General features: G+C 41.0%; 1 long non-coding RNA gene across 2 annotated transcripts in view; it reads left to right on the forward strand.

Moving 5' to 3' along the window:
* Positions 1-261: 261 nt before the first annotated feature.
* Positions 262-14,675, forward strand: part of LOC135981403 (uncharacterized) — a 112,884-nt gene continuing 98,470 nt past the window's right edge. Inside the window, exon 1 of one of the 2 annotated variants that reach the window (XR_010598396.1) lies at positions 262-652. This is a non-coding gene — a long non-coding RNA (uncharacterized LOC135981403). The remainder of the gene's footprint in view (positions 653-14,675) is intronic. The other variant, XR_010598398.1, reaches the window with a different exon arrangement.

Raw genomic sequence — 14,675 nt, forward strand, 5'->3', positions numbered from 1 at the left:
TATTGTTTGCCCTACCCTATATATTTACCTAACTGCCTTTCAAAACTTAAACTAGCTGCTTCCACTGCAGCAAACTGTTCTACACAGTAGGGAAAAAAATGAGGAGTACTTGTGGGCACCTTAGAGACTAACACATTTATTTGGGCATAAGCTTTCGTGGGCTAAAAGCTTATGCCCAAATAAATTTGTTAGACTCTAAGGTGCCACAAGTACTCCTGTTCTTTTTGCTGATATAGACTAACACAACTACCACTCTGAAATCTGCACAGTAGGTCAACTGATCTATGTAGAAAGCAATTCTGCTTAAATTCCTTTAAGGTCTGACCCTTGTTTCAGTTCATGTCTCCTGCTTCCCCTATTTGACACAAGTTCAAATAGCCAATAGACCAGACATGGCTAGCAAACGCTAAGATGTTAATGAAGAAGGGAATCACTCCCTCACCTGTGGCTGAATGGCTGGTTAGCAGCAGCTGGGATAAAAAGCTGCAAGGCAGGCAGAGCAGGTTTGCTACTGGAGAAGCTGAGAACCATTGTAAAAGAGCTCTATAGCATTGGACTGAGAAAAGCTCCTGAGAGAGAGAGAGACAGACAATTTCTTGGTAGAAGGGTTCAGGGAAGGCTACTATACAGCAGATGCCTGCAAAGGACACAGGTAGGAAGCAGCCCAAAGTGGGCAGCAGGAGACTTAATCACCCAGTCTTTGACTGCCAATCAGAGGGCACTGGGGCTGGGAACCAGGTGGGGCTGGGTCCCCCTACCAGCACCCATCCCAAAGTGGGGGAAGAGACTGCTGAAGCCCAGATTTGGGGGGGTGGTCCTAGCATTTTTCTGACCTTGCACAAAAACACATTGGACTTTATTTTTGTCCGTGTTTTGACTTACGTTTGTTCCTTCCCTGGTGAAGACGGGAGAAGGAGAGTTTGGGCCCTGTAACTAGCTACTGGAGGCCATCACAGGGCTCTTAGCACCTTAGGGTGGGACCCCTTTACTACTCCGAAAGGGCACAAACTCAAATGACTCATCCAAAGGGCTGGAGCTGTAAAGAGATTCCAAGCTCCACAGGCCATGCTTCTGAACTGGGACAAAAAGGGAAACCGAGGTGAGGCTATTGTTATCAAGGGCTTGGCCACGAGGGGGCACACTGAAGGGCGAGAGGCTTGACCACATGGATCTGTGGGTTTAAACTAGGCTAGAGTGCGCCCAAGTGCAGTTCAGGCTCCAATTGAGAAGACCAGGTGCAGAGTTGATCCAAAAAAGGGTTTTGTTTTTGTTCCCCTCCCCTCTCCTGGTGAAAAACTTTAAGTTTCTGGCAAATAATAGAAAACAGAAGTAATTCTGCCCCAAACCAAAATACTCTAAATAAGACATGCTGCTGCATTGTCTTATGGGAGATGAAGCCTGGGTGCCTCATGCACCCACTCTCCTCTGTAGGCCGAGCTCCATGGTCAGACTATCTCTCCCTTAATACAGCACATTCTCCCCTCTTGGTGAGGGGAGGTGGTACATCGTGGCAGTCACATGGTGCATAATGGAAGATGAAGTCCAAGTGGGGAGCCCAGCACATAGAAGAGAATGGATGCCTTATGCTCCCAATCTATAATTGCATGAGGCACTGTGGCAGTATTTCAGAATCAAAATATTTAAGTTGTTTGCTGAAATAATCCAGTTTGCAATCTAAAACCAAAACCTTCAGTTTTCAGATGTTCAGCTTTTTTCAATTTGAAATATTGAGGGTTTTTTGGCAGAAAGCGTAGTTTTTGCTTAAAATTTTGTTTAGTTGAAAATCCAATTTCCTGATTAAAATAGTTTTGATGGACAATTTGCTATCAGCTCTAATAGATAGCATTCTACCTGTTTGCACCATAGATCATGCAGAATTAGCCCCATTATTTTGCTTGTGATGTACACATCACGTGCAGCAGATATACTGCCATGATCAAATCAAAATTTGTGAGTGCCATCTCCATTTGATAGTCATTTTACTCTGTGTTCAATACCTCTCTCTTTATATTCTAATATTTTGTTTGCTTTTTTTTTTTTTTTGGTGCTTCTAAGTATTGTTCCAAAAAGAGTCTGAATTTTGTCCCACACTGATCCTTCTCTTGATTTGTTTTTAAGTATCTGATTTGATAGACTTATCAATCATCCTTCTGCTTCAAAAGCAGATGCTTCTGCTATTTGAACTAAAGAATAATCTACTAAGTTAAAGTTAAAGGTGGACAAATACTGCAAGTCAGAGCTGGTTTAAAGTTTTCAAAATTTGATAATATTGCAGAATGAAAAACTGAGTAAAATGTTGACAAAATGTTTGGGTTTTTCCCCCACCTTCCCTCCCCCCCCCCAAGCTGCCTCAACTGCAAATAATCTGTTTATAATCACATGATTTAAAATGAATTTGTTTTGCCATGTTTGCATGCATTTTGTGTCCTCCTTTCCTTGAATATCCAGTGAACAAGATTACTGGCAGGAATGGTAACAAAAACAGCAATTTTTAAACAAATATTGGAAAATATTTGCAGACAGTGAATATTGAATTCCCTAAATGTGACTAGTATTTACACTGGAAATATGGTTCTAATGGCCATGCACATCCAGTTAGGGAAGACAAACATACTGTGTTATCTTTGTGTCCAATCAAAACTAACTAATACACCTAGAATACTCACTATGAACTGCTCATGCAAAATCTCTTGAACAAGAAGTAGGGTTACCATATTTTGTGCCTCCGAAAGGAGGACACTCCACGGGGCCCCCGCACCGGCCCCGGCCAAAGAGGCCCCGGCCGAGCCCTCCCTCCCTCCCGATTTTCCCGGACATGCCCGGCTTTTGGGGATTTCCCCCCGGACGGGGATTTGAGCCCCCAAAAGCCGGACATGTCCGGGAAAATCCAGACGTATGGTAACCCTAACAAGAAGTAATCAGTGAATTAATTTTGAATAACACATAAATTAAAGCAAACTTATAATGTCTTATGGGACAGTTCAGAAAGGTTTAAATCAATTATGAGTAAATTACATGCTCCACATTATTTGCTTTGCTCTAGGTATTGCACACACTCAAGCAGGCCTGACATTCCATCCAGCAGAGAGTAGTTAATACACATACACATTAGCCTCTACATTACAAAGCTAACATCTGTCAGGGCTCCTAGTCTGCCCATGCTATTCTGAATTTGATTTCCCTTTTCTATTATGCAGTGCTGATTGTCTAATATATCTCACTGTCTGTACAGCACAATATGTCCTTTTGTAGGATCTACAGCCTTTGTCCCTTATTGCATGTTTTTTTTCGTGGTCACTGACCCATGAAATGACCTCTCTATTAGATGTACTAATGTTTATAGTCACACTCTTCTTGTTACCTTTTAAGTGTTTCCCCTAATGCTATTCAGTTTATTCCTCCAGGACATTTAATTGGCCACCAAATCCCTATTTCATTTCTGCTGACCTTTTGCATTTTATCATTTGTGTGGGATATCCTATTGAGGTCTTTCTTAACATAGAGGTAAATTAGGTAATTATTATTGGTATTCCAATAGGATGCTAGACACTACTGTGTGTGACACTTCCTGTCCCAAGGAGGTTACAGTCTAAATAGATAAAACAAGCCAAAGGGTGGGAGGGAAGTTGGAGTCTTCAGCAAGGTGAAGTGACTTGCCTAAGGTCACATAGCAGGTCAGGGGCCAAACTGGGAAGAGAACCCAGATTTCCTGGTTCCTAGTTCAGTGCACTATGTATTAAACTACACATCTCAAATTCTCTTGGCTACTCTCTGTATTGTTGCCTCAGAAATTCTATCTGCTTTATTGTGACGTGATTTTGATTTGACGTGTTCCAGTCGGGTATATCTAGTCTCTCTAATCAATATTTTCCTTTCTGATGGAGTCAGCCTTTCCGATCTGTATTTCCTTAGTAGTCCCTGGATCCTTCTGTCTGTTCTGTATGACTTTATTATATACATAGTGTGACGTTGCACTCTATATGTTTATGGAAATATGCTTATAAGTGTAAATATAACACAACTGGAATATGGTTTATGCTAAATATGCCATGTGACATATCTTTGTAAAGGTTATAATCTACTAAATACATGCATACAAATAGGATGAATATATCATTTTTATATCTGAAGTTATGAGCATTGGCTCTATACTTATATTTGAAGTGTTTGCTGTAGGAAACACATAAGGGAGGTTTGGCCAATATATTGTGAAGGGGCTATTCAAGTAAATTGGGAGTACTTAACTAACAATGGACTTTGGGAGATGCAAGTTCACATCTGAGCTTTCCTGGGAACATTCAAACTAACATGTAAACCATGGCATTGGCCTACAAAAAGCTGAATCATTCATCGAGATGTGACTTGCTCAGGTGGCTACAGACTCCATCTTATTCTTCCGTGCAAAATCACAGCAGCAAAGGGGTTTCTGCCCACAAGAGAGAATATAAAAGGCCCTGGAAGCCCCTCCATTTTGTCTTCAGCTGGCTCAAGAGATGGCCTCTCCACCCCAAAGAGATGCCCAAAAGAAACTGCAACAAAGGACTGTAACTGCAGGGGTGGGAGTGATTGCTGGACCCAGGCCATAAACTACAACATTGGTCTGAAAAGGATTGTACCTGAGATAACATCTAGGGTGAGAAGTTAGTATTTGTAACTAGATCCTTAGTGTATTAAGTTAGCCGTGCCTATTTTGATTTATTTTACTTAGTAACTTACCTTGGTCTGTCTGTTATTACTTGAAACCACTTAAATCCTACTTTTTATACTTAATAAAATCACTTTTGTTTATTAATTAACCCAGAGTAAGTGATTAATACCTGGGGGAACAAACAGCTGTGCATATCTCTCTATCAGTGTTGTTAGAGGGTGGACAATTTATGGATTTGCCCTGTATAAGCTGTATACAGAGTAAAACGGATTTATTTGGGGTTTGGATCCCATTGGGAGCTGGGTGTCTGGGTGCTGGGGACAGGAGCACTTCTTAAGCTGTTTTCAGTTAAGTCTCCAGCTTTGGGGGTGTAGTTCAGACCCTGGGTCTGTGTTGCAGCCGGCTTGCATGTCTGCCTCAATAAAGCAAGGTTCTGGAGTCCCAAACTGGCAGAGAAAATGGGCTCAGAGGTAGTCTATGCACATCAGGTGACAGTCCTAAGGGGGTCTCTGTGACCCAGCCCATCAGAGTATATATTTTGAGTTCTCAGATTATTCCCCAGATATAAATACCTCCATCCCAGCCTCTACGAATTTGTGCTGAAGTTTGAATAGCCCTGATGTCTTCAGTAATTCTGACTTTGTTACCGGTTCTGGCTTATCCTATTTCCGTCAAGCCTTTCTTTAAAAAAATAAAAAATTAAAAAAAAAAATCCTTCTGTTTCGTGGCATCAATCCCCTCCTCCCATGTGACCACTGAAGCAAGAAATTCATTTACATTTTCTGTTATCTCTGCCTCTGCTGTCACTGAATTGCCTTTATCTCTGAGCCCTTACTGACTCTTTCAGTTGACCTCTTTCATCTTCTATACTTGAAATAACATCTTATTATCCCTCATTGTGCACAGTGCAGTCTTCGTTCTGTTCTTTGCTTTAGCTCTATCTGTATTGCATTCACCTTCACTTCTCTGTAAATGTTCCCATCCACCTCCTACAAGGTACCCTGGCATTTTTTTCCTTGCGGAGGGCTTTTTTTTTTTTTTTTTTGCCCTTAACGTTGATTCATTTTTGCATTTCCTTGTTCCTCCAATTTGGCAGTTTTCTACTGCTGACTGAATTCATTACAAAGTTAACAGTAGAAAAGCAGATGGCAGACACAATGCCATGAAATATATGTTTGAACACTTTGCATTTTCTTATCGCTTCTATCAGATCCTTTCCAGAGGTTCTGTCATTCTTTCAAAATGTATTCTGTTAAAAATTCAAAGTCCTTTCTGAATAAAGGCCTCTTTTGGTATAGAGCAGCTACTCATTACAAACCTAATTAGGCCAGGCTCACTATTTGTTAGATGCTCACTTTCACATCTAGTCACATCAGCTGTATTGCAGAGAAGAACCAAGCTGAATACTTCCTTTTTCCATACTGTGTAAGGAAGCAACCTCCAACCAGAACTATACAACTGTTGCTCTACATATATAATAAAAAATTTCTTTCTCCTCCAGTTTCAGTATCATCTGCAAATGTGGCTATATCGTGCTTGGAGTGTCACTGCTAGATAGTGATCGTATGTAGTATGCCTGGAATTTTCAAAGGCTGGCACCCAAATCCCATTGATTTTCAACATGGGTGCCTTAATCCTTGTGACCCCTTTGAAAATCTGAGCCTATATGTGTAATAGTTCACAATATATTAGTGCCAGGGAACTTTAAAGCCCTCTTCTGTTTGTGGCCCATTCATAGCTATCTTTCTACTATGAAATATTTCCATCTAAACTGTGGTTAACTTGAAGCATAGTGGGAAAATTATAATCAGTGGGAACTAAATCAATGGATTACAGACCGTTTATAAAATCCATCAAAGCTGAAGAGCAGGTAGATAATTTTTTTACAGAGTCACAAAGGATATAGAAATAGAGATGGGGAACTACCTCCACATTTGCAGATGGTTCTAAAAATGTAGAAAAATAATCAAATATTTAATATCAGGAAAACCTATTCTGACAGTGAGATGTTTTTGTGTGTGGAATAGGCTGCCAATGGAAGTGGTGGAAATACCATCACCTGTGAAACTAGTCTAGACAGAAAGCTAGTAAACACATAATAGGGAAGAGTCCTATACTGGCATGAAGCTGGACTAGTTGATCTAAAGGGCCCCCTTGTTATCATGTTCATCACCTTCACTTCTTACGTCTATTTTGATGGAAATAATGCTCCTTGATTTTATTTATATTTCTTCTTTCCATCTCTTCCACCTGCCCTTTTTTCTATAGAATCAGAAACCCCCACATCTATCCCTAGTGGAGTGCCATTAATTTCAACCAATGAAATTTGGAGACCTCTGGGAAGAAGGGAGTATTCTGCATAACTGCCCTACTTTTAAACCAATGGCTGTTAGTAACTTTTAGAAACCTTCTTCTCTTAAAGAAATACATTTGGAAAACATGTCAAAGTATTAGCCAATCAATGCCAGTGATGTAAAAATGGGTTGTTCTTCCTCATCCTTGGTTTACGCAGGCAGGTTAGAAATTAAGGGGTATTTTGAGAATACACTCGAAGGTTGGGCTGCTCTCAATAGCAGTCGTAAACAGTAGCATGTAAATACATGTGAGATGGTCTCTTGTGTAATATACTGTACCTTTCAGATGCAAATAAAGAGAGACTATATACTTCATTGTGTTTTTTTTTTATTCTAGGATGGTAAGCCTTTTATCTGAAAATCCCGCTGTCCTCAGCTGCTTGTTATAATTCTGTTGAAACATAAAAGAAGTTTTTTGTTTTTATTTTTGTTTTTTTAGTCATCATGGCTGGGATTTTTGCTGCTTTAAACTACTTGGTGGACTCTAATCTCATCAGAAAATAAGAGAGTCTTAAACAGATTGTGAATATTGGCTTTCTAGTTAATTTTTTTTTTTAAACCAGAGATTTGTTTTTTTGGCAAACCTTCTCTTCTGTTTTATGATGATTACACAGGGCTTCTGTAGTTCCGCTACATCAGATAGAGGCTTTTGTGTTATTGTTGAAGCTAAACCTTTCCCTGTTGGCCAGACCCAGACTCCCCCTTCCAGTTCCTTTAGGGATTTTAGGCTATTACCTTGGCTCCTGGGTAAATCTAGTCTTTTGGGGAGAGATTCATTAAGTGGAAAGACTTTCCCCCCTCAAGTTCTTCAAGGGCTATTGAAACATCAAGATTGATACCCCCCTTCTCACTGTCCACCCTGCTTCTGATTGTGCTGCAGCCTCATCAGCTTGTTCACAGTGGAGTGTGAGGTTTGTTTGTTTTTATCAGCAGCCGAACAGCTGCTTTTCTTTGATTTTTATTTATTTATTAGAGGTGGATTTAGTGCTGGTGAAAGATAGTCTTGTAATTAAGGCCCTCGGTAGCGCTGGGTTCAGTTCCCAACTGTGCCACAGATTGCCTGGAGGAATTTGGGCAAACACCCTATCTCTCTGTGCCTCACTTTTCCCATCTGTAAAATGAGGATGTTGTTACTTCCTTTCTCCCACCATTTTTGCATGTCTGTTTGCCAGCTGTTCAGACGCAAACAGTTCAGCACAAGGGAGATCCGATCTTAGCTGGTCTCTGTATGTCCTGCTGCAATAAAAACTATACTGTAGACTGCAACAGAGAGTTCTGTGGCACCTTATAGACTAACAGATGTATTGGAGCATAAGCTTTTGTGGGTGAATACCCACTTTGTCAGACGCATGTCATGCATCTGACGAAGTGGGTATTCACCCACGAAAGCTTATGCTCCAATACATCTGTTAGTCTATAAGGTGCCACAGAACTCTGTTGCTTTTTACAGATTCAGACTAACACGGCTACCCAGTAGTCTACTATACTGTAGACTGGAATCTTGCTTTCCAAAACAGCAAGGTTAGCAGGGGTAGCGGCAATGCAAACTTCCACACAATGTGCCGTATATTTTCTTTTTGAAGGGGTGAGAATCTGGTTCAGTTTCCGTATCCATTCGTTCGTTGACATCCTCCCAGGGTGAGGACTGGCAATTTCAAGGGAGGTGGGTCCACCTTCAGCCATGTCCCACTTAGCTCTCCTCCCCAGGTGGAGAAAATGAAGAATATCACACAGCAGGTAAATTAAGTGGCTAAAATCAGTCCTTCTGGGGTATAGATAAAATAGAAGCTGGTGGAGAGTCAAAGGGGACAGGGCAGACTCCATGTAGGAAGCCCTTGGAGTTGCTGCTTGGTAGAGAGCAAAAAACTCAAAGGGGCAGGAGAGCTGAATGAGCTGCTCTACATGTGGGGGGGGGGGCTCTCCCTAGTTCCCAGGCAGAGAGCCTGGGGATTGCAAGCCTGCAGGAAGCAGGAGCCAGCTAGGAAGGCTGGAGAGAGAGGGGGGGGAAGTCTAAGCAGGTAATGGGACTAAGAGCATGAAAGGTTGAGAGCCAGCTAGGAAGGCTGGGTGGGAGTTCTTGTTTCCTTTGAAACTTCGTTAATAAATCCAGACCCCATGGAGGAGTGTTACTTGTCCCACAAAAGCCTATGTTGAAGCTATTGGAGGGCCAAACAGGAGGAAATTGCGGCAGTGGCTAGTGAAAGCCAGAGAAGGTAGGTGGTGCTGTGACAGGCTTCAGTGCTGAGGGTGCCAACAAAGATGGTGGGTTGTGGTGACTTTTATGATGTAAACCTCTATCTTCTCTTATGTACTTCTGTGACACCCAATATTGTAGTATCTGAGCAAATCATAATCTTTACTGTGTTTATCCTCCCAACACATGTGTGTGATAGGGCAGTGTTGTTATCCCCATTTTACAGATGGGGAACTGAGGTAGAGAGAGACTAAGGGCTTGTCTACATGAATAATTAGTTGATGGCAAGCAGAGGGGTGAATCTGCCAAGGAATAACTATCCACATGGACTCTTCTGAGGAACATTAGCTGTTTAATTCACTTTGATCTAGTCCTCTTTGAAATGGGACTAGATCAAAATGCAATAATGAACTGCTAATGTGCCTCAGCAGAGTCCACACAAACAGTTTGGTCTGCTTCAGGCCAGTATGGAGTAGATTCAAACCCCGTCTTGCCACGAACTCACTGTTTGTGTAGACGGGCTTTGTGACCTGCCCATGGTAACACAGGAAGTCTGTGTTGCAGCAGAAAATTGAACTTGGGGTCTCCTAAGTACTAGACCCTACCATTGGCTTTGTCTCCAATCTCTTCCTGGAGGAACTGAATTGGGACTGACTAACTGCTTTTGAAAGAAAATGAAAAAGTGGCATTTTGTAAATTAATTAGTGATACCTATCCCAAATATCTATAATCTTAATCCAGCATTGTGTAAAATGCAGTTTGATGGATTGCAAGCAGAATTTAATCTTTAATGAGTTTCTTCTCTGTGTTCATGGAGCACAATGAAATGTAATTATTTTTTATTATCATTGGTTAAGACAGAATAAAATGTCCCCCCCCCCCCAAAAGGTGCTGGGGGCAGAGGGGGCGGGGGAGAGGAATCATTTGTGGACAGGTAGTTGAAAAGGAAAAATGAGGAATAATAGTGAGTCTTATCACGTTGATTATTTTACATCTAAAAGAATTTAAACGAACACATCCACCAAAAATGGTAAAGGGGAAAAAACAGTTAGTGAAGAATTAGTTTTACTGCATTCATCTCTGCCCATTTTCTCTCTGACCATCCAGTTGACTTTTAACATCTAAAATGCTTGTCATAGTTATAAATAGTGTTAATAGCTGTAACAATGCATTATTATTCCAAGAAGTGTGAAGGTGCAATGAGCTATTGGATTTGGAAATACACTTTGCTTTGACTAAAATTTTCCTCTGCTTTCCCCTAATGCCACAGGCAGAGGCAGAGTAATCCATCCTTCTAGATGAGCGTGTTGATGTCTTTCATGGGTCACCTACAGACAAGACATTTGCTAGAGGCATTTCCAGTCCCAGCTTCTGGGATTGACCATGATTCCTGTGCACCACTCTAGTTCCATGCCGTCCTGATGGACAGAGAATGGATCTTGCCACTAGAACTGGACAAATATTACAAAAATGTATAACCGAGTCCTGTTTGTTTACGACCCCCTTATGCTTTTGCCTCAGAACTTCCATTCACTTTTTGTGAATATTTGTGCCAGGGGAGATTTTGTTTGTAAGAAGGTTTGCAGGAAGCGTGTGTGTGACCCTCACTTGTGCAAAAATATATTCACAGGCAGATATTTGTGCAAATAATTATTTTGAAGGGTATTCACACCAGAAGTGCTCGCTAAGCCATTTTGAAAGCTCTGTGTGGATTTGGGAGCAAAAATAATGCCTAGTGACTTAGGCGAGCAGCCATACAGCACGAATTGTGAATGATGCATAGAGATGACTCAGTATAAGCATCATGGTGAATAGTTCACGAACCAGTCCATAGGCTGAAATGTTTGCCATTTTCAAAAGCTTTTGAATAGCAAATGTATTTGTAAAAGTCTAAGGCTGTTTTAGAATAACATGAACAGGAAGAAAGGCTAAATTTATTGAATTTCACTGCAATTTTCAGCTCTCCTGAGCATCCAAACTCTGCAGTTCCCACATAACAGCACATTGCTGTGCCATTAAAGGGAATTGGGGATTGTGGGGAAGGATAAGCATATGCCCTTCCAATTTTGAAGTTCCAGTGGAATTTGGTTCAGATTTATAAAGGTATTTAGGCAGCTAAAGATGCTGATAGGTGTTTTGAAAATCATACTAGGCACGTAGGTGCCACATCGGATTCGAGTTAGGTGCCTAAATACCTTTACAAATCTGGCCCTGTGTTACTTTTCACAACCAAGGGAGAAACTGTAGCACACTATTTCCTTTTGGGCTCCAAAGACAAAAACCCAAATTCAGAACTGGTGTAAGCATGTGCAACTCACTTGATGTCAATGGTGGGGTAGCCTCTTACACCAGATCCAGATATAGCCCATAATGACTCAGGCTGTATCTATGCTATGCTTGATAGACTAACATGCAGCTTAATATCAGAGGGGTAGCTGTGTTAGTCTGGATCTGTAAAAAGCAACAAAGAGTCCTGTGGCACCTTATAGACTAACAGATGTATTGGAGCACCAGCTTTCGTTGGTGAACACCCACTTTGTCAGAACCATGCAGCTTAATGGTGCAATTGTATGTGGAAAGACTTCTTCACGACTGACAAGAAGATATAGAAAAAATTGTTTGCAACGTGTCCAGTGATTTATACTGTGCATCCAGCTGAAGGGAAAGGAAGGCAGATAGAATCTGGTCCTCTCCATAAGGATACCTGCTACAAGTCTGTTCTGTTACTAAAATCCTCAGTGGATCAAAAATGTGTGTGTGGGGGGGGGACGGGGAGGGAGAGACTAACACACTTTCACTAATAAGTTTAACAATTAAATTTCCCTTTATCCCTGGCTCTGGGATTCAGGGATTTTGCTGAAATATTTTTTCATGCATTAAACATTACTAGAAGCACTGAATATTCTTGAGAATGTTCTCTCCCTCCCTCTGCTTTCTGGATTACAGTATTGCTAAAAGAGGAAGTAAAATTCGATGTCTATTTCTCTGCCTTTTGCATCTAATGGGTGTAGAATCCTTTCTTTTCTTTAACAGCTAATAGCAATTTGGCTGTTTTGTTGCTGATATGACAAGCAACATGCCAGCGATTTGATTGTTGATGTCAAGTTAAGGCCTTTTTACTACCCACACTTGACTGACTTCAGTCCAGATCTCCTGACGCAATCTATCAGTCTGATGCTAAATTGGATGCTAATGAAGAGGGTTGGTGTCAGTGCATAGTTTTCAGTCACTTTCACCACTTACTAATCTGATGTTTTATAGCTAGAGTTGTTTAAGAAAAAATGAAAAGAATGAGCAGCTAAAGGAATGTTGCTGAAGTGAAAGGAATACTTGAGAGAATGTGTTAAGAAAAAGTGACAGGTTTCAGAGTAGCAGCCGTGTTAGTCTGTATCCGCAAAAAGAAGAACAGGAGTACTTGTGGCACCTTAGAGACTAACAAATTTATTAGAGCATAAGCTTTCATGGACTACAGCCCACTTCTTCGGATATATGCATCCGAAGAAGTGGGCTGTAGTCCACGAAAGCTTATGCTCTAATAAATTTGTTAGTCTCTAAGGTGCCACAAGTACTCCTGTTCTTCTTTTTGTTAAGAAAAAGAAAATTGATCTTGTAGCTAAAGATTCTCCAATTCCCATCTCATCTTTATTAAAGCAGCTGGCATGTAGCAGGTTGTGAAGATGGATCAGCAATCTCTCTCTCTCTCTCTCTCTCTCTCTCTCTCTCTCTCATATATATATATAATGCTGATCCATCAGCATATATATGGTGTGTGACTGTTTGGGTGTCAATTTATCAGATTAATTTTCTTTGGTTTTGTATGGGTAATCAGAAGACCAACTGTTTCATTCGTATTTGTTCTGCTTTGCTCCCAGTCACCAGGCGACAGTGTTCTGAGGCCTCAAGGCACTACTGTCCATCCTCCGAACAGCACAGGATGTGTTTGAAATAGAGCCCCCAAAGTGTGTGGATCACAGAACTGTCCATGCTAGGCAAGTTGCATATTAAAAACCAACAACTTGGCACTTAGATATCACTTTCCATCCAAGAACCTTGCAGTGTTTCACAAAGCCGGGTGAGTATCTTCAGCCCCCATTTGACATACGGGGAGAAGCGAGGCACAGAAACACTGACTTGCCCAAGGAGGTACAGTGAGTCCATGTCAGAGCTGGGAAAAGAGCCCAGTTTGCATCGTATGTCACTTATATTTCTTAAAGAGCATTTTCTAGCTGACGTGCTTGGTGTTATCAAAGTGGGCGCTGAGGGGCCTCTCTACCTCTCAAAAATGGCTGGTGGTACAAATACAAGCATGCAGAGACATCTTTAAAAAGCCTCTGTGTGGGCAGTTTGGGATGTGTGAAACCTATGACTAAAACTGGAATGTTTCTGAACTTGTCTGAGGTACAACAGGAATACTTCTGATCACTCATATTAGCTATTAGATTGTTAGAAGAAAGAGCCCTTATAAATTTCAGGATTCATGTTGTGTACATTTATATTTCAAATGTTCTACAAAGTTCATATTGTTTTCTGGCTAAGATTTGTAATGTCAACATGCATGGAACCACATGCTACCTGTAACGGCAAAAACACATTGCGTGTAACCTGCTAAACAGTAGGCGCTCTCTGCTTGTATGAATTTGCTGCCATGACTGGGTCCTGAGGATCCCCCTCACTGGTTTACTGCTATAGGGGACCTGGGGGCCTCATTTAAAAACCCTGCCCACAGGTCCTATGCAGCACTCATACAGCCTAAGACACTTGAGAGGCACCCCCTTCTACATCTTGCCTGTATCGCATTAAATTCAGCCTGCAGTGGAAAGCGCTATCGCAGAGTGCAGAACTTTCCTTCCCTTGCTGGCTCAGTCCATTAGAACCATTGTACTTCAAGGCTTATAATGAGATTTAATAATAATTCCGTGTTAGCAGCCTGAGCCAGCCATTGGGTTTCCACTACATATTCATAGACTCTAATAGATGCTTCAAATGAACTGACCTATAAAAGTCACTAATAGTTTTAGATACACTTACCACTAGTGATAATGACCATGTAAGTGTTAAAAAAAAACCTCCTACACAATAGCCCTGCTGTTAATAAAGTGACAACGTATATTTAAAAATGCTCAGCATTGCACTAGAAAGCAATCCAGCTCCTATTAAGTTGGCACAGAAAGAATAGTGCTGTTAAGTGTCTGCAGAGCACATGATGAAGATGGATAGGACAGCATCGTAGCAAAGATGCTGCTTTTAAGAACCATCTGTGTTTTTATTGATTAGAGTGAAATTCAAGTAATGAAAATGTTGCTGATAAATGTTGTGCGTACGTGGGCAATTGCATGAAGTCATTAGATTTTTTTTTTATATAGTAACTCATGGGAATAGAGAGAGGAAAATCCTACAGTAAGCATCTGCCTTATTTTGATTACACAAATATTTTATTACTTTTAAATCCATATTTGAGGGAAAGCTGCTGAAATGATGT

The sequence above is a fragment of the Chrysemys picta genome, chromosome 1, assembly GCF_011386835.1.
Source record: "Chrysemys picta bellii isolate R12L10 chromosome 1, ASM1138683v2, whole genome shotgun sequence".
In the NCBI taxonomy this organism is placed as follows: domain Eukaryota; kingdom Metazoa; phylum Chordata; order Testudines; family Emydidae; genus Chrysemys; species Chrysemys picta.